This window comes from Oncorhynchus nerka, linkage group LG17 (assembly GCF_034236695.1).
Source record: "Oncorhynchus nerka isolate Pitt River linkage group LG17, Oner_Uvic_2.0, whole genome shotgun sequence".
NCBI classification, from domain to species: Eukaryota; Metazoa; Chordata; class Actinopteri; order Salmoniformes; family Salmonidae; genus Oncorhynchus; species Oncorhynchus nerka.
Genome location: NC_088412.1, coordinates 22,426,520 through 22,449,696, shown reverse-complemented (window position 1 = coordinate 22,449,696; position 23,177 = coordinate 22,426,520). Strand labels below are relative to the sequence as shown.

The window sequence follows — 23,177 nt, the reverse complement described above, 5'->3', positions numbered from 1 at the left end:
TTAAAGTTGCTCAGGGCCAGTAGATAGACTATTACTTACTTCAAAAATGAGTGTGCTGGCTTGAACATATCGAGAGCATCTGTATGGGTTTGTTGACTGCATTGATTAGGTGAAATGTGATGGTTGACTTTGCACCAACATCCGTATGCTTCTCAATATCACAATAGCTCAGCATCACATGCAAGACATTGACTCAGAGTACACTTGACTCCAACATCCCTGAGAACACTTGACTCCAACATCCATGAGTACACTTGACTCCAACATCCCTGAGAACACTTGACTCCAACATCCATGAGTACACTTGACTCCAACATCCCCGAGAACACTTGACTCCAACATCCCTGAGTACACTTGATTCCAACATCCCTGAGAACACTTGACTCCAACATCCCTGAGTATACTTGACTCCAACATCCCTGAGAACATTTGACTCCAACATCCATGAGTACACTTGACTCCAACATCCCTAAGAACACTTTACTCCAACATCCATGAGTACACTTGACTCCAACATCCCTGAGAACATTTGACTCCAACATCCATGAGTACACTTGACTCCAACATCCCTGAGAACACTTGACTCCAACATCCCTGAGAACACTTGACTCCAACATCCATGAGTACACTTGACTCCAACATCCATGAGTACACTTGACTCCAACATCCCTGAGAACACTTGACTCCAACATCCCTGAGAACATTTGACTCCAACATCCATGAGTACACTTGATTCCAACATCCATGAGTACACTTGACTCCAACATCCCTGAGAACACTTGACTCCAACATCCCTGAGTATGCTTGACTCCAACATCCCTGAGAACATTTTACTCCAACATCCATGAGTATGCTTGACTCCAACATCCCTGAGAACATTTTACTCCAACATCTATGAGGATACTTGACTCCAACATCCCTGAGAACACTTGACTCCAAGATCGTGCAAACTTATGCCTGCCTCTTGCCTGGGGAAATACATGGGGTGGAGAAATTCCTAGCAGGGCTTCAGAGACCAGAGCTTCAACAGAAGGCTAGAGTGTTTCCTCACGAAACCCAGACATAAAAATTCCATGATTTTCTTCTCACTAAATGTAATCCATAGAATAGTCATTTGGAGGAAGGATTGTTTACATAAACTTGTATGTGGACACCCTTTCAAATGAGTGGATTCGGCTATTTCAGCCACACCTGTTGCTGACAAGTGAGCATAGAGTAATGCAATCTCCATAGACAAACATTGGCAGTAGAATGGCCCGTACTGAATAGCTCAGTGACTTTCAACGTGGCACTGTCATTGTGCTGAAGCACGAAATGCCTAAAAATGGTCTGTCTTCGGTTACAACACTCACTACGAGTTCCAAACTGCCTCTGGAAGCAATGTCAGCACAAGAACTGTTCTTCGGGAGCTTCATGAAATGGGGATCCATGGCCGAGCAGCCGCACACAAGCCTAAGATCACCACGCACAATGCCAAGCATCGGCTGGAGTGGTGTAAAGCTTGCCGCCATTGGACTCTGGAGCAGTGGAAACAAATTATCTGAAGTGATGAATCACGTTTCACCATCTGGCAGTCTGACGGATCAATCTGGGTTTAGTGGATGCCAGGAGAACGCTACATGCCCCAAAGCATAGTGCCAACTGTAAAGTTTGGTGGAGGAGGAATAATGGCCTGGGGCTGTTTTTCATGGTTCGAGCTAGGCCCCTTAGTTCCAGTGATGGTAAATCTTGACGCCAGAGCATAAAATGACATTCTAGACGATTCTGTGCTTCCAACTTTGTGGCAACAGTTTGGGGAAAGCCCTTTCCCGTTTCAGCATGACAATGCTCCTGTGCACAAAGCTAGGTCTATGCAGAAATTATTTGTCGAGATTGGTGTAAATGATTATTTTTTATAAATAACTCCCTCATGCGCCTGTTGCCAACCCCTGCTTTAAGAGATCAATGTAAACCCTCAGACAAAACAGCAGAATTATCATGTAGGCTGTAATATGATTATGAACATACATTTTTGGAATGACGTTTTCTGCCAGTGAGTAGGAATCGTGCTAGTACAGAAACAGAGAAATAATGATCACCCCTTCCATATGATCATTACTGGGTGGTTCCTTACATAATTAGAACCGTGTTCGCATTTTCTTAGCTTTGCATAGAGATTCTGCATTAGTGCACCTGAAGTGTTGTCTCTTAGGGACAATAAAGGGACAATAAGGGGTGAAATAAGGTACAGTCTATGCGTTCACCTGAATATGACACTCTTGCACTGCCTTGGACTCCGATTTACTCTGTTATTTAACACCATGGCTGAAGTATAAAATATCGGTTTGAACAGCCTGGAGGTAAAGTTATCTCCTCATTCTCAGCTTCTGAGCTCCCAGGGGGCATAAAATGTGACTCCTATGTTGCTTGTCTGGGGTTATGCAGAGGGAGAAAGTAAATGTGCTTTTTTACTGTCTGGTCAGAAGAAGTTTAGAAATATATTAATAATATCAAGCGAAAAGTATATTTCCATGTTCAAGCAATCTCAAATGCAATGTATTGAACCTCTCTATCTTCCATCATTCCATTGCCATCTGGCCCTTTGTGGATGAGCTAAACCTTTTGTCTATGTTTTTCCTGTTTTCCAGACTTTTGAGATGATCCCTAAGCCGTTAGTTGGCTAGCAGAGTGAGTTGTGAAGCTGAACAGCCGGAGTAGTGGAGAGGCAGCAACAGCACAGATGTGCTCCACTGAACAGCAGCAGCAGGGCTGTCTCTCTCCCTCACACACACATGCGCACACACATACACTCACATGCCCCTGTAGTGAAAGAGCACACCATCACCAGCTCAGGCTGTCACAGTGGCAGAGACACAAAGCCCTGTGTCCAATGGGAACCAGAAGCTGACTCTGGAACACAAAGAAGAGAGAGAGAGGGGGAAAGAGACTTCAGTTGCCTTTTCATCTGCAGAGGCAGAGGGAAGAGGTTGATGCACTATAGATAGCGGGAGCGAGGGGGAGCGAGAGGGGGAGCGAAGCAATTGCAGTCAGGCTCAGTTGCTGCTGTCAAAAGCTGGAGGCTCAGTGAGTATTATCATAGGAAGCTGGTTGAGCAACATCACAGTCCAACACACACACACTCTCTGGACAGACGGACCGCAGAACCAGAGACGCACAGGCAACACACACACGCCGAGTGAGGACCAGGCTTGCGAACGTGGATGGACCACCGGTCAAGATCTGGGTAAGACAACTTCTACTATGCAAAAGCCACACATTCACACAGGCATGCACCCAGCACAGACATTGAACACATGGGATCCCCATAGCACTTGGGACAGGACTCCCTGTCACTGACATCCACCTGTAATCACCTGAAGGTGTAATAGCATTAATTCATTAGGATGTAACACCACATATTAGATTGAAGCTAAGTGAATGGATACTGTATAGTCATCCTCTTGTCTCCCTGCCTTGTGGATTTTTGTGCGGTTTCCTATCACATCAGTGTCATCCCATTCCCAACCCTTCTGTTATCACTTCCAGAGGCTCTGTGTGTTGTTTCTCCATCAGCCTCAGGTCAAAGTGGGTTTGTGCAGTCATAGCAGATTGTTTTCCAAGGAGCTAGACAGACATCTGATGTTGTTATCACTTTGGGTGGGTATTTTCTCTCTGTCCCTAAAACGTGTCTTCTGTATTTGCTTCCTCTGTACCACCACGTTCTGCCCGTGTCTTTGCTCATCCTCACACAATTAGAGCTTGATTACCAGGACAGAGAGGAGGCTGCACCCGGGATCGACCCCGCAGGCGTCTCACTGTGAGGGGGATGTGTTGTTGGACTGACTCCCTGTCCTGCCACAGTCAGACTGACTGGCTTAGTGGGACTGACTGAATGACTGACTCTGGAGCTCTAGGGCTTCCAACCGCCCTAGTCAGACAGACAGACATGTAGTCAGACAGACAGACAGACAGACATGCAGTCAGACAGACAGACATGCAGTCAGACAGACAGACAGACAGAGAGACAGACAGTCATGCAGACAGACAGACAGACAGACAGACAGACAGACAGACAGACAGACAGACAGACAGACAGACAGACAGACAGACAGACAGACAGACAGACAGACAGACAGACAGACAGACAGACAGACAGACAGACAGACATGCAGTCAGACAGACAGACATGCAGTCAGACAGACAGACAGAGAGACATGCAGTCAAACAGACATGCAGTCAGTCAGACAGACATTCAGACAGACAGTCAGACAGACAGTCAGACAACAGGAACAATAGCTGCTGGTGAAACAGTCTAGTTCTCCTATCCAATCTGCCTGCCTGTATGCCTGGACTTATTTCTGATGCCAGTTTTTATTGGTTTTCCTGATGGATTTTTATGTGATAGATGAGATAAGATGCAATGAGACAAGATGATACTTTGTCTGTTATGGGATATTGGATGGGATATTGGTTAATCAGAGACAGGAGAGCACCGGTAGCAATTGCACTTATAACCCTCAGTCAATTGCGTTTAACAGCACCTAGCCACAGGATAACCCTGCCCATCCATAATGAAATGGCCTAATGAATTGTTATGGCACCCACGGTGCCTCCGAGTGCAATGTATCCATTACGCCTACGGATCTCTGCCATCTCCTGCTGTTGCATATAAAGCTGTCCACTGTGCTCAAATGTGACATTACATCTCCTCAGCACTGGCAGAGTCGAGCCTCATTGTTTCCCAGCATGGCTTTGAGGCCAGTAAAACAGCCATGCATCCCCTGTAAGCAAACTTAGAGCACCACTACTGTCACAGTGGGCAGAAGAGAATGGGGGAGTGGAAAAGTGGTGGAGGACAGCAGAACACTGCCCCTGTGTGCTGTCAAACGCCTGAAGGCTACTAGTAGCATGTAAGTGGCAATAGAGAAAATATCCTGTTCGCTCTTGAAATAATGGCATTCCGCTTTAGTTGACTTCCCACTCTCTCACCTCTTCAGCTGCATAATGAATATTCAGAATGACCTGTCCTGAACCAACTGCAGCACTGTGAGTCGGCAACATCAATCATACCTTAAGAACATCAAACATGGTTCACAGCTCATAGAGGTCATTGAACAGATAGGCTCCTTTCAACATTTTAATTTTACCTTTATTTAACTAGGCAAGTCAGTTAAGAACAAATTCTTATTTACAATGAAGGCCTACACCAGCCAAACCCTAACACAGACGACGCTGGGCCAATCGTGTGCCACCTTATGGGACTCCCAATCACGGCTGGTTGTGATGGAATCGAACCAGGGTCTGTAGTGACACCTCTAGCACTGAGATGCAGTGCCTTAGACCCCTGCGCCACTCGGGAGCCCAATATTGTCAACCTCTGTTACAGTTTTACGTGTCAGATTGTCATTTACTACATTGCCTTGTTATGAAGGTGTAATACGTACAACAGAGATGTACTGATTGGAATTAGCACCATTATGTAACTCGATTCAGTATTGTACTATGATGTCTTTGGATGTCCACCAGCTGGTGACTAAAGCCAATAAAGGAGATTACAGAAGGAGCCCTGCTTGTGTTCGCAGGCAACATTCCTCAGTTTTGTCCCACCACCACAATCCCATCATCATACCACACCTATCCACCGGTCATTCCACCTCCTCCCACCGTAATGCATTTCCTCTGTTCCCGCTTTGAGCGGAACCCTTGTAACAACATGGCCGGTTCATTTGGCATCTGAGCTAATGAGTTTGCCGGTGACCCCTTTGTAGCACCCAGAGCATCTGCCAACGCAGATACTACAATAGCAGGTCCGAACAGAGGAGAGAGTGAGACAGGGATTTGTATTCCTTGGGGGCAGCGTTTTGATGTCTTTCTGGTCTTGGCATGAAAGAGAGTGGAATGAACTAGTCATGTCTTTACAAGAGGGCTAAAAGAGAGAGCTAGGACTGATTTGTAGCGGTTTGTATGCTTTAGCTGGTTCACTGTAGCTGGTTATCATATATATAGGCTATTTCTGTTCCATGGTCAATGTAATTAATCTGCTACAGCCTGGAATCTGTTAATCGCTGATAAGTAATTTGTTAATGGTTGGTTTCTCATCACATTTCAGGGATGTCAATTATTGGTCAACCATAAACTTTGTTCCTTACCCAAACACAGCCTTTAAAAACAAAGACCTAATCCTGTTGTTTTCAGAAGGTTTACAAAATGGCAGAAGATAGAGGCATGGAAGTGTGAGAGACTGACAGTTAAAAACATGAACCTGTAAGTGTAACTGAGCGTGGCCGCAGAGCCGGTAAATCACCTAGTGGGCAGTGGAGAGCCGGAGGAGGTGGTCAGGGGCTGTGAGTTCATTTCATTTGATGTATTTTCTTTGCCTGGCAGCTCGACTTGAAATAGTGTGACTTGCTGGTCATAAAACAGATCTCTCTCCAGTATGGATGTACATGAGTGGGTTATGGGGCAGCAGGGTGAGTTATACAGGCTCCATGCTACAGTAGCTATATCACTCATCGTAGGCCATAGCCCCTCTGGCATTCCTGTATTAGAACACCTGTTTAATGTGGCCTTTGGAGGACAATGGCTCAGGTTCCTCTTTGTCTCTCAGTGGGCCTGTTGCTTGGGCCCGCTCTTTAATTACAGTGCCTTGCGAAAGTATTCGCCCCTTGAACTTTGCGACCTTTTGCCACATTTCAGGCTTCAAACATAAAGATATAAAACTGTATTTTTTTGTGAAGAATCAACAACAAGTGGGACACAATCATGAAGTGGAACGACATTTATTGGATATTTCAAACTTTTTTAACAAATCAAAAACTGAAAAATTGGGCGTGCAAAATTATTCAGCCCCCTTAAGTTAATACTTTGTAGCGCCACCTTTTGCTGCGATTACAGCTGTAAGTCGCTTGGGGTATGTCTCTATCAGTTTTGCACATCGAGAGACTGACATTTTTTCCCATTCCTCCTTGCAAAACAGCTCGAGCTCAGTGAGGTTGGATGGAGAGCATTTGTGAACAGCAGTTTTCAGTTCTTTCCACAGATTCTCGATTGGATTCAGGTCTGGACTTTGACTTGGCCATTCTAACACCTGGATATGTTTATTTTTGAACCATTCCATTGTAGATTTTGCTTTATGTTTTGGATCATTGTCTTGTTGGAAGACAAATGTCCGTCCCAGTCTCAGGTCTTTTGCAGACTCCATCAGGTTTTCTTCCAGAATGGTCCTGTATTTGGCTCCATCCATCTTCCCATCAATTTTAACCATCTTCCCTGTCCCTGCTGAAGAAAAGCAGGCCCAAACCATGATGCTGCCACCACCATGTTTGACAGTGGGGATGGTGTGTTCAGGGTGATGAGCTGTGTTGCTTTTACGCCAAACATAACGTTTTGCATTGTTGCCAAAAAGTTCCATTTTGGTTTCATCTGACCAGAGCACCTTCTTCCACATGTTTGGTGTGTCTCCCAGGTGGTTTGTGGCAAACTTTAAACAACACTTTTTATGGATATCTTTAAGAAATGGCTTTCTTCTTGCCACTCTTCCATAAAGGCCAGATTTGTGCAATATACGACTGATTGTTGTCCTATGGACAGAGTGTCCCACCTCAGCTGTAGATCTCTGCAGTTCATCCAGAGTAATCATGGGCCTCTTGGCTGCATCTCTGATCAGTCTTCTCCTTGTATGAGCTGAAAGTTTAGAGGGACGGGCAGGTCTTGGTAGATTTGCAGTGGTCTGATACTCCTTCCATTTCAATATTATCGCTTGCACAGTGCTCCTTGGGATGTTTAAAGCTTGGGAAATCTTTTTGTATCCAAATCCATCTTTAAACTTCTTCACAACAGTATCTCGGACCTGCCTGGTGTGTTCCTTGTTCTTCATGATGCTCTCTGCGCTTTTAACGGACCTCTGAGACTATCACAGTGCAGGTGCATTTATACGGAGACTTGATTACACACAGGTGGATTGTATTTATCATCATTAGTCATTTAGGTCAACATTGGATCATTCAGAGATCCTCACTGAACTTCTGGAGAGAGTTTGCTGCACTGAAAGTAAAGGGGCTGAATAATTTTGCACGCCCAATTTTTCAGTTTTTGATATGTTAAAAATGTTTGAAATATCCAATAAATGTCGTTCCACTTCATGATTGTGTCCCACTTGTTGTTGATTCTTCACAAAAAAATACAGTTTTATATCTTTATGTTTGAAGCCTGAAATGTGGCAAAAGGTCGCAAAGTTCAAGGGGGCCGAATACTTTCGCAAGGCACTGTACAAAATGAATGGTCTAGTCATCAAACAAGCCACACGCTGATTGTACCATTGTGCCATAATCTGAATGATGTGAGGGCACAGGGTATCTGATTACCCTACCCATGATCTGCCCACCACTTGTCAGCTGCAGGTGGCCTTAATTTGATAGATTTGTGTTTGTCCAAAATAGCTATTTTATTGCTTAAATGTTCCCACACACAGCCCGATCCTGGCGAGAAGTTATAATAGAACCCTTTTGTCTGGTGTGACCAGACTTAAACCGATTGCTGGTCTGATTAATCACTTTTCTTATGAAGCATTTTGCGCATGTTAGTTAATAGTTTACAGGGTATTAGACTGAGCTGACTGAGCTTGGGACCGGCAACCTTCAGCAGGGGAGCTGAGTGAGTGTGATGATGAAAGGAAGATGGATGATCAGTCAGATTGTGCTGGAGCTCAGCCATCCACCAGCATTCTCCTCAATCAGCCTCTCTGTCCAATGCATGACTCCTATCTATCATCTAAAGCAGGAGATCATGGTATCAGTTCAGAAGCATGCCATCTTTCCTCTGTGTTAAATAATAATGAGTCAGTTCCTCAAATCGTCTCCAGAGGAGGCAGCAGATACCACAGCAGCAGGAGAGCAGAGCAGGCACAGCTATATAGCAGCAGGATGTCGGGTACATTTATATTTTATATAAGTGTTATGGCAGAGTGTGGTAGTGAGGACAGCTAATGATGGGAACTGAACCCAGTTATTTCCTTCATTATGCCGGGTTAATTTATATGTGTGGGGCGGAAGGCAGAAGGAGAGATGGAAGGCAGCCTCCTCGTCTCCCTAAGTGTCCCAAGAGTTGGAGTGTATTTTTAGGGTCATGTTTTTTACTACTCTATCTGTATCTGTGTCATTTTATAAGGCTGCCTACGAGCAGGGGGAAGGGACCTATTCCATTCTCCAATTCCAATTCTTTCTGGATGTTTTGAAAGAAGAAATCAAATGTGGTCCTTTGTGTCTGTCTGTACATTTTGGTGACATTTGGATGGTGAGAACCTTCTAAGCATTTTGATGACAGTTGGATGGTGAGAACCTTCTAAACAGGCTGCCTCATCCTCAGGGAACATGAATTTAGTTCAGAGAGAGTGAGTGGAGAGAGTGGAGCTGTTTGATCAGAAATACTGTACCTAGGCTTTTTCATTTCCTAGGCTTTTTTATTTGTATTTATTATGGATCCCCATTAGCTGCTGCCAAGCAGCTACAGTCGTGGCCAAAAGTTTTGAGAATGACCCAAATATACATTTTCACAAAGTCTTCTGCCTCAGTTTGTCTGATGGCAATTTGCATATACTCCAGAATGTTATGAAGAGTGATCAGATGAATTGCAATTAATTGCAAAGTCCCTCTTTGCCGCGCAAATTAACTGAATCCCCCAAAAACATTTCCACTGCATTTCAGCCCTGCCACAAAAGGACCAGCTGACATCATGTCAGTGATTCTCTCGTTAACACAGGTGTGAGTGTTGACGAGGACAAGGCTGGAGATCACTCTGTTATGCTGATTGAGTTCGAAAAACAGACTGGAAGCTTCAAAAGGAGGGTGGTGCTTGGAATCATTGCATTTCCTCTGTCAACCATGTTTACCTGCAAGGAAACGCGTGCCGTCATCATTGCTTTGCACAAAAAGGGCTTCACAGGCAAGGATATTGCTGCCAGTAAGATTGCACCTAAATCAACCATTTATCGGATCATTAAGAACTTCAAGGAGAGCGGTTCAAATGCTGTGAAGAAGGCTTCAGGGCGCCCAAGGAGGTCCAGCAAGCGTCAGGACCGTCTCCTAAAGTTGACTCTGCTGCGGGATCGGGGCACCACCAGTACAGAGCTTGCTCAGGAATGGCAGCAGGCAGGTGTAAGTGCATCTGCACAAATAGTGATGCAAAGACCTTTGGAGGATGGCCTGGTGTCAAGAAGGGCAGCAAAAATGCTGCTTCTCTCCAGGAAAAACTTCAGGGACAGACTGATATTCTGCAAAAGGTACAGGGATCGGACTGCTGAAGACTGGGGTAAAGTCATTTTCTCTGATGAATCCCCTTTCCGATTGTTTGGCATCCGGAAAAGAAGCTTGTCCGGAGAAGACAAGGTGAGCGCTACCATCAGTCCTGTGTCATGCAAACAGTAAAGCATCCTGAGACCATTCATTTGTGGGGTTGCTTCCCAGCCAAGGGAGTGGGCTCACTCACAATTTTGCCTTTGAACACAGCCATGAATAAAGAATGGTACTAACACATCCTCCAAGAGCAACTTCTCCCAACCATCCAGGAAGAGTTTGGTTACAAACAATGCCTTTTTCAGCATGATGGAGCACCTTGCCATAAGGCAAAAGTGATAACTAAGTGGCTCGGGGAACAAAACATCAATATTTTGGATCCATGGCCTGGAAACTCCCCAGACCTTAATCCCATTGAGAACTTGTGGTCAATCCTCAAGAGGCGGGTGGACAAACAAAACCCCACAAATTCTGACAAACTCCAAGCATTGATTATGCAAGAATGGACTGCCATTAGTCAGGATGTGGGCCAGAAGTTAATTGACAGCATGCCAGGGCGGATTGCAGAGGTCTTGGAAAAGAAGGGTCAACACTGGAAATATTGACTCTTTGCATCAACTTCATGTAATTGTCAATAAAAGCCCTTGACACTTATGAAATGCTTGTAATTATTCTTCAGTGTTCAATAGTAACATCTGACAAAAAATATCTAAAGACACTGAAGCAGCAAACTTTGTGGAAATTAATACTTGTATCATTCTCAAAACTTTTAGCCACGACTGTACTCTTCAGCAAAATTAAGGTTATATTTAATTTTAAAACATTATCCCAGAAAGGAGAGTGTAGAACGGTGGAACTCGCACTTCTCCACTTTCACAAATAACTGGTTCTCCAGGAGGCGCTGAAGGACTTGTCGAACAAGGAGAATGTGTTCTTGGGCAGAAACGATTTAACATGTCCCGGAGCACATACAGTGCCTTGCGAAAGTATTCGGCCCCCTTGAACTTTGCGACCTTTTGCCACATTTCAGGCTTCAAACATAAAGATTTAAAACTGTATTTTTTTGTGAAGAAACAACAACAAGTGGGACACAATCATGAAGTGGAACGACATTTATTGGATATTTCAAACTTTTTTAACAAATCAAAAACTGAAAAATTGGGCGTGCAAAATTATTCAGCCCCTTTACTTTCAGTGCAGCAAACTCTCTCCAGAAGTTCAGTGAGGATCTCTGAATGATCCAATGTTGACCTAAATGACTAATGATGATAAATACAATCCACCTGTGTGTAATCAAGTCTCCGTATAAATGCACCTGCACTGTGATAGTCTCAGAGGTCCGTTAAAAGCGCAGAGAGCATCATGAAGAACAAGGAACACACCAGGCAGGTCCGAGATACTGTTGTGAAGAAGTTTAAAGCCGGATTTCCCAAGCTTTAAACATCCCAAGGAGCACTGTGCAAGCGATAATATTGAAATGGAAGGAGTATCAGACCACTGCAAATCTACCAAGACCCTCTAAACTTTCAGCTCATACAAGGAGAGGACTGATCAGAGATGCAGCCAAGAGGCCCATGATCACTCTGGATGAACTGCAGAGATCTACAGCTGAGGTGGGACACTCTGTCCATAGGACAACAATCAGTCGTATATTGCACAAATCTGGCCTTTATGGAAGAGTGGCAAGAAGAAAGCCATTTCTTAAAGATATCCATAAAAAGTGTTGTTTAAAGTTTGCCACAAGCCACCTGGGAGACACACCAAACATGTGGAAGAAGGTGCTCTGGTCAGATGAAACCAAAATTGAACTTTTTGGCAACAATGCAAAACGTTATGTTTGGCGTAAAAGCAACACAGCTCATCACCCTGAACACACCATCCCCACTGTCAAACATGGTGGTGGCAGCATCATGGTTTGGGCCTGCTTTTCTTCAGCAGGGACAGGGAAGATGGTTAAAATTGATGGGAAGATGGATGGAGCCAAATACAGGACCATTCTGGAAGAAAACCTGATGGAGTCTGCAAAAGACCTGAGACTGGGACGGACATTTGTCTTCCAACAAGACAATGATCCAAAACATAAAGCAAAATCTACAATGGAATGGTTCAAAAATAAACATATCCAGGTGTTAGAATGGCCAAGTCAAAGTCCAGACCTGAATCCAATCGAGAATCTGTGGAAAGAACTGAAAACTGCTGTTCACAAATGCTCTCCATCCAACCTCACTGAGCTCGAGCTGTTTTGCAAGGAGGAATGGGAAAAAATGTCAGTCTCTCGATGTGCAAAACTGATAGAGACATACCCCAAGCGACTTACAGCTGTAATCGCAGCAAAAGGTGGCGCTACAAAGTATTAACTTAAGGGGGCTGAATAATTTTGCACGCCCAATTTTTCAGTTTTTGATTTGTTAAAAAAGTTTGAAATATCCAATAAATGTCGTTCCACTACATGATTGTGTCCCACTTGTTGTTGATTCTTCACAAAAAAACACAGTTTTATATCTTTATGTTTGAAGCCTGAAATGTGGCAAAAGGTCGCAAAGTTCAAGGGGGCCGAATACTTTCGCAAGGCACTGTAGTTTACCAGGGCCTGGAAGACACAGTGGGCGTTGGTGAGTCCAAACGGCATGACCAGGTACTCGTAATGTCCACTGGCAGTGTTGAAGGCTGTCTTCCACTCATCTTCTTCACGTATCTGAACCAGGTGCTAGTCATTCCGAAGGTCCAGCTTGGAGAAGATGGTAGCTCCCTGGAGAGGTTCGAAAGCTGAGGAGAGGAGTGGTTTGGGGTAACAATCCTTGATCGTTATGTCATTAAGACCCCGGTAGTCAACGCACGGACGCAGGGTCTTGTCCTTCTTTTCCACAAAGAAAAACCCTGCGCCGGCAGGAGATGCAGACGGTCGGATGCCTCCAGCAGCCAGAGATTCCTCAATGTACTCCTCCATGACCTTGGTCTCCGGGCCAGATAGGGAATATAGCCGACCACGGAGCGGTGTGGTGCCTGGGAGAAGGTCGATGGCAGAATCGTAGGGACGATGCGGGGAAAGAGAAGTTGCCCCGAGCCCTGCTGAAGACCTCCAGGAGGTTATGGTACTCTGCGGGAATGGCAGAGAAATCCGAGGCTTTACTTAAGCACTGAGGAGGACGTCTCGGGGAAGGCTACGCCGCTTTGAGACAATGGGAATGACAGAACGGACTCCAACCCAGGGTTGAACTCGTGGTCCAGTCAGTAACGGGGTTGTGGTTTTAGAGCCAAGAAAAATCCCAAAACAACAGGAACATGGGGGAAATCAATGAGGAGAAGCTGTATAGCCTCACTGTGATTTCCTAAATCCCGCAGATTAACAGGAACAGTGCTGTGGGTAACTCTTCCAATAGAGTGGCCGTCCAGTGCCCTAGTGTCCATGGGAACAGAGAGGAGTTGAGTGGGGATACCTAACTCAGAAACTAGGGTAGCGTCCATAAAACTCTCATCCGAAAACAGGCGATAATCCAGCTCTGCCCAGTTGCACAGTCTCAATGATTCTCGAGGGAACTTGGGTGGCTTCGGTTCTTCTCAGAAGTGCACACTTCGGGGACCTCCGGATTCCTTCAGAGGTGAGCAAGCAGCAGCGGATGAACGAATGTTCCCGAGACTCAACCTCCACTCACTCCGGCGTTCTCGTAGACCCCCATCAATCCTAATCGTAAGGGCGATGAGGGAATCGAGGTTCAACGGTAACTCCTGCGCTGCGAGCTCATCTTTTATTTCCTCCGACAGTCCATGAAGGAAGGTATCAAACAGAGCCTCCGGATTCCAGGCACTCTTGGCGACCAATGTGCGAAACTCTACCGCGTAGTATGTCACACTACGGGATTTCTGGTGTACCTTCAGTAGTTTTCGAGCCGCCTCTCTCCCGGGCACCGGTGAATCGAATATCTTCCTCACCTCAACAATGAAATCTTTCAGGTTATGGCAAATGGTGGATTGTTGCTCCCAAACAGCCGTCGCCCAGTAGAGTGCCCTTCTGAACTTTAGCGTAAGTAGATAAGCTATCTTCGATCGATCCGAAGCCAGCATATCGCTCCGAAGGAGGTAAAAGGGGTCCTCGGGGAGCCGGGGTAGGCTGAACAAACCCACCACTAGTAGGGAAGTTACAGAGTGGCTGGGAGGTCTCAGATGTGGCATGCTGCTTGTGAGCTAATTCACGGAATTGCTCTGTTAATGCCTTGAACCCCTGGTCGTGATGTTCCGCCAGAGATCGGAACACCTCCATCAGGTTCGGAAGTAGCTTCTCCTGTCTCTTAATGGTAGCTCCCTGCAGGGAGACAGCGTGAGGGAGCTGGTCCAAGTCTGCTTGATCAGTCATGGCCAGTTCGTACTATAACGACACAAGGTGAGACCCAGATGCAGATACAGGAGGCAGATGGTTTGAGCTCTGATATTTATTAGAATCCAAGGGTAGGCAAAAGGCGGGTCGGGGACAGGCAGGAGTTCATAGCGGGGCGGCAGGCAGGCTCGAGGTCAGGGGCAGGCAGAGTGGTCATGCAGGCGGGCTCACATTTAGGACAGGCAAGGGTCAGAACCAGGAATGACGAGAAAAAGAGAGACTGGGAAAAAACAGGCGCTACGAGAAAAACATTGGTTGACTTGGCAAACAAGACGAACTGGCACAGACAGACAGAAAACACAGGTATAAATACACAGGGGATAATGGGGAAGATGGGCGACACCTGGAGGGGGGTGGAGACAGCACAAGGACAGGTGTGACAAGATCATTCATTTAAAAAAATGTGATCTAAAATATTGTTCGGCACCAACAGTGCACACACTGCATATTTATGTTTGCCAACACACATGAGAGAATTTGACTTCACTGGCTGCTTATACAGTAGAGTAGAGTGAGGAGAATACTTTGGTTCTTGAGTGTGTGTGTGTGTGTGTGTGTGTGTGTGTGTGTGTGTGTGTGTGTGTGTGTGTGTGTGTGTGTGTGTGTGTGTGTGTGTGTGTGTGTTTGTGTGAGCCTTTTCAAACAGGGCTGAGGCACGTTGGGTATGCGTTGTGTGTGTTTTTTTCTTGGATGGCGTTCACTGTTCTCTCTGTTTGACAGGTGTACTCTCGTCTGTGTGTACTGGGTTGCCACACTCTTAAGGTTAAGAGGACAGAGTGCCTTTGGACCACTGGGATATGCTATGAATTTATCATGCACAAGTGCCTCTCTCCACTCCAGCATGTCATTGGTTGAAATGAATTATTCAGCTTTCTTAGAAATACACAACCATCACAGATTCATAGATTGGTCGGTTGTATGGCAGTAAACTGTCAGAACCTATCCCATCATCCTCTCCAATCCCCCCCTCTCTCGTTCGCTCTTTTTCTCACTCTCATCTCAGATCAGTTGATCTCTTGTCCTTCGGATGAAGAGCTACCTTTCTTCCAAATGTGGTGAAGGCTGATTGGTGGATGAGTCGGGATAAACATTGTCTAAGGGACCTATTATCTGTGTGATGGCAGGGAGTTTGCTGTTTGTTTGTTTGTGTGCTTGGCTGTGCTGTTTGTTGACACTAACTGCCTGTGTGCTTTTATACAGCATACTGTTTTATCCGTGCCCCAGTGAGTTCCTGTGTGATGTCAGAAGAGATCTGCATTTGATGTGCAGCACCCAATTACCCAGAGATCTCATGGTACAGAGTGGACCATGGCATGCTGCCTAGCCAAGCCTGTGGGAGGCTATGAAGTGAATATGGGATCTCTGTTAGCAGCTGCCCCAATCCAGGGTCAGTGAAATGACATGCTTAGACTGGTTTAGTGTGATTTCAATAGACAGTTTTCATTTTACTCTGCTGTGAGCATAGCATTTAGTTGATTATCATAACGCTAGATATGCTACAGACTGTCACCATTGTTATTTGAGACTCAATTGTTGGCCTTTTTCTGGCATTTTCTATAAGGCAAATACTCAATAATATATGATCTACTGTATGTTGCAGATTAAAATGATATATGATTGTAAAAACATATGATACACGTCACATAGTACTATTCCTGTTCCTGTTGGGAGGCAGGACCAAGGTGCTAGGGTATGAATCACATACTAAGAGAGAGAGAGAGAGAGAGAGAGAGAGAGAGAGAGAGAGAGAGAGCAGCTGAGTCCTCCTAAGCTTTCATCTGGGAGAACTCAGAACCTCTGTTATTTACCACGGCTCAGTGTTACCTCTCCATGGAGCATTAGGCAGACTTTAGTATGGCCACTGCACAGTGGGGTAGGATTTCTCTCGAGCTGAGATTTACACCAGAGAGACAGGAGAGATCACCTGTCAAATACCCATCCAGTCACACACGTCTGCACTCTCTGCCGCGCTTCAATTTAGACAAATCCATTTCTTCCACTCTCTCCTTCCCTGGTTCTATCACGTTGTATAATCCCTCAACTTCCTTTAAACCAGGGGTGGGGAACCTTTTTTGCCATCAAGGGCCATTTGGATACTTGTAAATGAATTTGGGGGCCATGTTATGAAAATGTGCTATTTTCTGCTTTATTCATGTTGTAATGTGACTTTAATCACTGACATTGGTTGTATAGTTTAAATATGACTTTTATGATGTTGCTTGTGCCCTTGAGTATTTAGACAAGTGCTAGTCCTATTTAAATAAATATTAGTATTGTAAATGTTGTTGTTGTTATTATGATTACTTGTTCAAACTCACCTCTAATGCGATGGCTGAAACTGCTTATCTTTGACGAGCGTATGCTGTCAGCTGGCAGTGAAGATGATGCTACTCGCAGCTTGTTTTCCAGGTTTGTATCAGTCAGTCTTGAGCGGGAAATCGAATCTTTGCAAGAATCAGTTTGGAAAAGAACTTCTCACAGCAGTAGGTCGTCCCGAACACAGGTGCACATTTAAGTGCATGTCTTCTCAGAACAGGAAAATACTCAGCACTAACGTACATTTTGTAGAACTCAAAGGAGAGGGAGGTTGTTCTACCTGGCTTTGAGCTCGTCATTGCTTTGCAGCTCAATGACTGTGTGTTGTAGGCCATCCGGCACATCCACTGGTTTGACGTTAAACGGGGTTGCAAATATGTTCATCTCCAGTTGTTTACTTTTCACATCCTTATACTGCTCACAAAATGCATTCGCAAGCTTTCCACACTCACCAGCATATTCCAACGTAATATCAGGCTCTTGTCCTTGCAGAGTAGGAAAATGCACTGTGTTATCCCTTTCTAGTTGGACTTGCCACAGCTTTAATTTCGCTTTGAAATATTTCACGTTTGATAGCAGATCGCTGAGAAGCTGGTTCGGCCAGTGAAGCTTCAAGTCAGACAGATACTTGGTTATGTCCACCATGAAGGCCAAATCACACCACTTGTCATCACTCAGTTCTGCGACAGGTTTCCCCTTCATCTCCATGAATTGTTTTACTTCCTCCTTCAGTCCGTAAAACCGTGAAAGCATGTTTCCACGGCTCAACCATCGTACCTCACAGTGGTAAACCACATCACCATACTCTGATTCAAGATCAATCAATAGCTCCTTAAACTGGTGGTTGTTCAGCCTTTTGCTTTTGACAAAATTGATGATCGACACTACAGTTGCCATGACGTTGTTCGGCTTCAGGGGCTGTGCATATAGACTTTCTTGATGTATAATGCAGTTGCATACAATTAAATCACTTGGATCAAGACTGAGGTAACTCATTTATTTTTTCACTAATGCTGTTAACCCCTTTTTCGAGCCAACTGTGACTCAAATTTGCTCATGGCCGAGACAAGTATCTCAAACAAGTCCTCGCCTCTGGTGGTGCCCTGCATGGCTTCCAAAGACAGCAATTCCTCCCTTGTGTAAAACTCAGCGGTATTCCCACGCACAAAAATGGCAAATTGGGCAGTATTTGTTATGTCAGTTGTTTGATCACATGCCAAAGAGAAAAACGGAGTCCGTCAATGTTTTTTCAAAATCTTGTGCCATGTCAGTTTATCCGCTCCGTGACGATTCTTCGAGACAAACTGACACTTTGGAACAATTGAACTTTGTCTGGTGCTAGCAACTCTGCAGTGGCAAGGAGACACTCTTTTACAAATTATCCTTCTGAATGAGGCTTTAGTTTCTTTGCGATAAGCTCACTCATAACATTTCCCCCATCCAAACGTGTTTTCGTGAAGGCGGCTTGTTGGGCACCCAAACCCTGCTGAAGAGCAATGACTTCATCCACACGAAGTTGTCCTTGCAACTCATTCAGTTTAGCATGTTTCCAGCTGTAATGACGCTCCAAATATGCCTTTTTCATTACTGCAAGTGCATCCCCACAAATTAGGCACACAGGTTTGCCTTTCACTTCGACCAAAAAAATATGAATTTGTCCATTTGTCTTGAAAACGCAACACTCTGCATCTACTTTTCTTTACTGTAGACATTTTTCTGAGGTACAGGGGCTCGATGATGATGAGCACCTGAATCTTTCAATTTATTTTTGTGGAAAAACGATATATTTATGAATTGGCTCAAGGACCTGATCAAACGTTCTCGTAGGCCGTATACGGCCCGGATGCCGGACGTCCCCCACCCCAGCTTTAAACCCTGTCTCTCCTATTCTCTTTGTTTCTTCAGTTGTTTTTATTATTTCTTTCTTCGGGAAAGACTGCTTTCTCTCTTCCTCTCTGTCATCCTGCAGGCTTGTCTCTTTCCTTACCCCTTGTTGAAAATGTTCCTTTTGATTTTCACTGGATTGTTCACTGTTTACTCTTCATGGTCAATCGGTCTCTCCACACCTCTATTTTCTCTTCTCCTTTTCTCTGTAACAAGAGGCAGTATCAAATGGTGTTAAATGAATTTCTCTGTAGACGTGGCCCAGATACTTCATTTGAATCCACTCCTCCGCAGCAGTGGTGTCTGGGTAAAATCACTGGGGAAACCAAGCCAGAAAAAACAGACATATTACAACATGTGTTGTGATAATTGCGTTGTTTGCTCTATAACCTGTTAGTTCATATTCCTTGCGACAGTATGTGCCAAAGGCAGAGACAATAAGAAGAGACAGTGGAAGAATCAATTCAACCACAGCTTTATGTTTCATCACAAAACCAGAGAGCAACCAGGAGCTGCCTCCACTCTTCCAGCAAGTTTCACATTTTAATGTCACATGCACAAGTACAGTGAAATGCCTTTTTTGCAAACTCAAAATCCAACAATGTAATAATCAATAACAATGGAATACTAGAAGAAAAACACACGAGAAATAAGAAATATATAAGAACACAATAAGTAAGTAAGTAAGTACTATAATACAGGGTCAGTTCCAATACCATATTTAAAATGTGCATGGATACTAGAATGATGGAGGTAGATATGTATAAGGGTAAGGGGACAGGGATACTAGAGTGATGGAGGTAGATATGTATAGGGGTAAGGGGACAGGGATACTAGAGTGATGGAGGTAGATATGTATAGGGGTAAGGTGACAGGGATACTAGAATGATGGAGGTAGATATGTATAGGGGTAAGGGGACAGGGATACTAGAGTGATGGAGGTAGATATGTATAGGGGTAAGGGGACAGGGATACTAGAGTGATGGAGGTAGATATGTATAGGGGTAAGGTGACAGGGATACTAGAGTGATGGAGGTAGATATGTATAGGGGTAAGGGGACAGGGATACTAGAGTGATGGAGGTAGATATGTATAGGGGTAAGGTGACAGGGATACTAGAGTGATGGAGGTAGATATGTATAGGGGTAAGGGGACAGGGATACTAGAGTGATGGAGGTAGATATGTATAGGGGTAAGGTGACAGGGATACTAGAGTGATGGAGGTAGATATGTATAGGGGTAAGGTGACAGGGATACTAGAGTGATGGAGGTAGATATGTATAGGGGTAAGGTGACAGGGATACTAGAGTGATGGAGGTAGATATGTATAGGGGTAAGGTGACAGGGATACTAGAGTGATGGAGGTAGATATGTATAGGGGGAAGGAGACAGGGATACTAGAGTGATGGAGGTAGATATGTATAGGGGTAAGGTGACAGGGATACTAGAGTGATGGAGGTAGATATGTATAGGGGTAAGGTGACAGGGATACTAGAATGATGGAGGTAGATATGTATAGGGGTAAGGGGACAGGGATACTAGAGTGATGGAGGTAGATATGTATAGGGGTAAGGTGACAGGGATACTAGAATGATGGAGGTAGATATGTATAGGGGTAAGGGGACAGGGATACTAGAGTGATGGAGGTAGATATGTATAGGGGTAAGGTGACAGGGATACTAGAGTGATGGAGGTAGATATGTATAGGGGTACACTGTCGTGTTGTCAGCAAACTTGATGACGGTGTTTAAGTTGTGCGTGCGTGCCCACACAGTCATGTGTGAACAGGGAGTACAGGAGGGGACTAAGCACACACCCCTATGGGGCCTCTGTGTTGAGGGTCAGCGTGCCTGAGGTGAAGTTGCCTACCCTCACCACCTGAGATCTGCCCATCAGGAAGTCCAGGATCCAGTTGCAGAGGGAAGTTGTCCCATCCTAAGCTTGGACGGGACAATGGTGTTGAATGCTGAACAGTAGTTAATGAACAGCATTCTTACATAGGTACTGTATTCCTCTTATCTAGGTGGGTGAGGACAGTCTGGAGAGCAATTGAGATTGCGTCATCCATGGATATGTTGGGGCGGTATGCAAATTAGGTGGGTCTAGAGTGTCTGGGATGGTGGAGTTAATGTGTGCCATAACCAGCCTCTCAAAGCACTTCATGATTACAGAAGTGAGTGCTACAGGGCGGTAGTCATTTTGTCATGAAGACAGAAAGGATGGTAGTCATCTTAAACATGTGGGGATTACAGACTGGGACAAGGAAATGTTGAAAATTACTGTGAATATGTCTGCCAGCTGCTCTGTGCATGCTCTGAGAACGCGCCCTGGAATACCGTCGGGTCCTATGGTCTTGTGGGTGTTGATCTGATTAAATACCTTTTTCACGTCTGCCTCGGCGAGCGAGATCGCCCAATCAACTAGGTCGGGGACGGCCCTCACCCCCAGCACGATGTTGTTGTTGAAGTGTGCATAAAATGCATTGAGCTCGTTTGTAATCCATAAATGAACTGTAGCCCCTGCCACATGCGGCGGGCATCGGAGCCTTTGTAGTATGATTCGACCTTATTCCTATATTGTCATTTTGCTAGTTTGATGACTCTGCGGAGGTCATAGTGGGACTTCTGTACTTATTCCTGTCCGCGGCCGTAGCCTCAGGGTTGTCTATGATAGCTCTCTGTGCGGTAGCCCTGTTCTTTAGTTTAGCACCAACCTCTGTGTTAATCCAAGGTTTTTGATTGGGGAAGCAGCGAACCCTCACCGTGGGGACAACGTTGTCGATACATTTTTTTAATGAACCCGGTGATGGAGGTGGATAGCTCGTCAATGTTATCGGCGGAGTGTTTTAACATATCCAATCATCGCTAGCAAAGCAGTCCTGTAGCATAATCTCTGATTCTAGTGACCATTTCTCAATGGCGCGAGTCACAGGTACTTCCTGTTTGAGTTTCTGCATGTAAAGAGGAAGCAGGAGTACAGAGTCATGATCTGATTTGCCGACACAGGAGGGGCCTTGTATGCTTGCTTGTGGGTAGTATAACAGTGGTCTAGGACTTCTTCGACCGTAGTGGCGGAGACATTTTGATGGATGTTGGAAATCACATGTCTTAGTGACAAGGAACTAAAATTGCTGGCGACCAGAAAAGCAACCTCTGGATGTAGGTTTTCTTGCTTGTTTATAGCCTTGTTCAGTTTGTTAAGTGCCAGCTAGTTTTTTTTCTTATCCTGAGGTGGAATGTATACAACAGTCACAATAACAGCTGAAAACTCCAGCGGGTCGACACTGGAGTTATCACACCAGTTGGAGCTGATGTAGAGGCAAACCCTTCCCCCCTCGATTTCCCCGACTCCACTGTCCTGTCTGCCCTGTGAGTTGCGGAGGATCTTGTCCGAAATCCTTGTTTCAGAAAAGCAAAGAATATAGCATTTTCGAGAGTCCCGTTGGTAGCAAATCCACGATCGGGGGTCATCCATCTTATTATCGAGTGACTGTACAGTTGAATAGAGGGAAAAGGTGGCCGGTTCCCTTCGCCTAAACCACATCAGCCCCCCTTGCCTCTGTAACGCCGGTGTTTAGGACCATTTCAACTTCAACATTTCACCATCATCAAATGACCTATGCTTAGTCTAACACAGTGACAACTAAAAGATACCAAATGCAATTTAGTCCAATCAATGTCAGCTAAATGACGTGGCTGTCCGTGGTTCGATTTTTGTGTGTGCACATTCATGCAAGTAGAAAAAACATGTTGACTCACCCTACTTGTAGAGAAACGCCAATGCCGTCCTCTCTTTCAGGTTGATGAAACGGTCTATGACTGTCATACAGTACATGCTTTTATTTTGTTGTCCTAAGCTTCCTGGCTAAAATGCTTGCTCGCAAGCCTAAATTCCTTTCATGGGCAACGTTAGCTAGTTAACATTAGCCTTCTACATCTAGCTACATATTGAACTTCCATCCTCTCAGGCCAAGGGCACAATGTATTTTATGGTTGGATCAGAATCGCTGTTATAATCATTGGCCAGTACGAAGAATTAAGTAAAGTCCAAATCCCAATCTCCAGCCATGGCTAATTTAGGAAAGGGACTATTTTAGCTTGCTAGCTAACCACCGGAGGACAACACAACAAGATGTTTCTATCAATGACGTATTTCTCTGTGATAGGAGTGAAACAAATCCAAACTGAATTTCGTCAACACCTTTTTTTTGTGTATGTGTCAGGACCATTCACATTTGAGCTCACTCAGTTTAGCTCAATGCTGATTGGCTACTATTTTATATTTTTATCAAGAGAGCCCAAATGCTCGCTGGCTTCCCTTGCATTCAGTGCTACGGG

At 44.9% G+C, this 23,177-nt stretch overlaps 1 protein-coding gene across 1 annotated transcript in view; it reads left to right on the top strand.

Annotated features, from left to right (window-relative positions):
* The first annotated feature begins 2,666 nt into the window (after positions 1-2,666).
* Positions 2,667-23,177, top strand: part of LOC115144893 (leucine-rich repeat and immunoglobulin-like domain-containing nogo receptor-interacting protein 3) — a 47,337-nt gene continuing 26,826 nt past the window's right edge. Inside the window, exon 1 of the mRNA XM_029686007.2 lies at positions 2,667-3,223. The gene's annotated coding sequence lies outside the window, so the exon portion shown is untranslated. The remainder of the gene's footprint in view (positions 3,224-23,177) is intronic.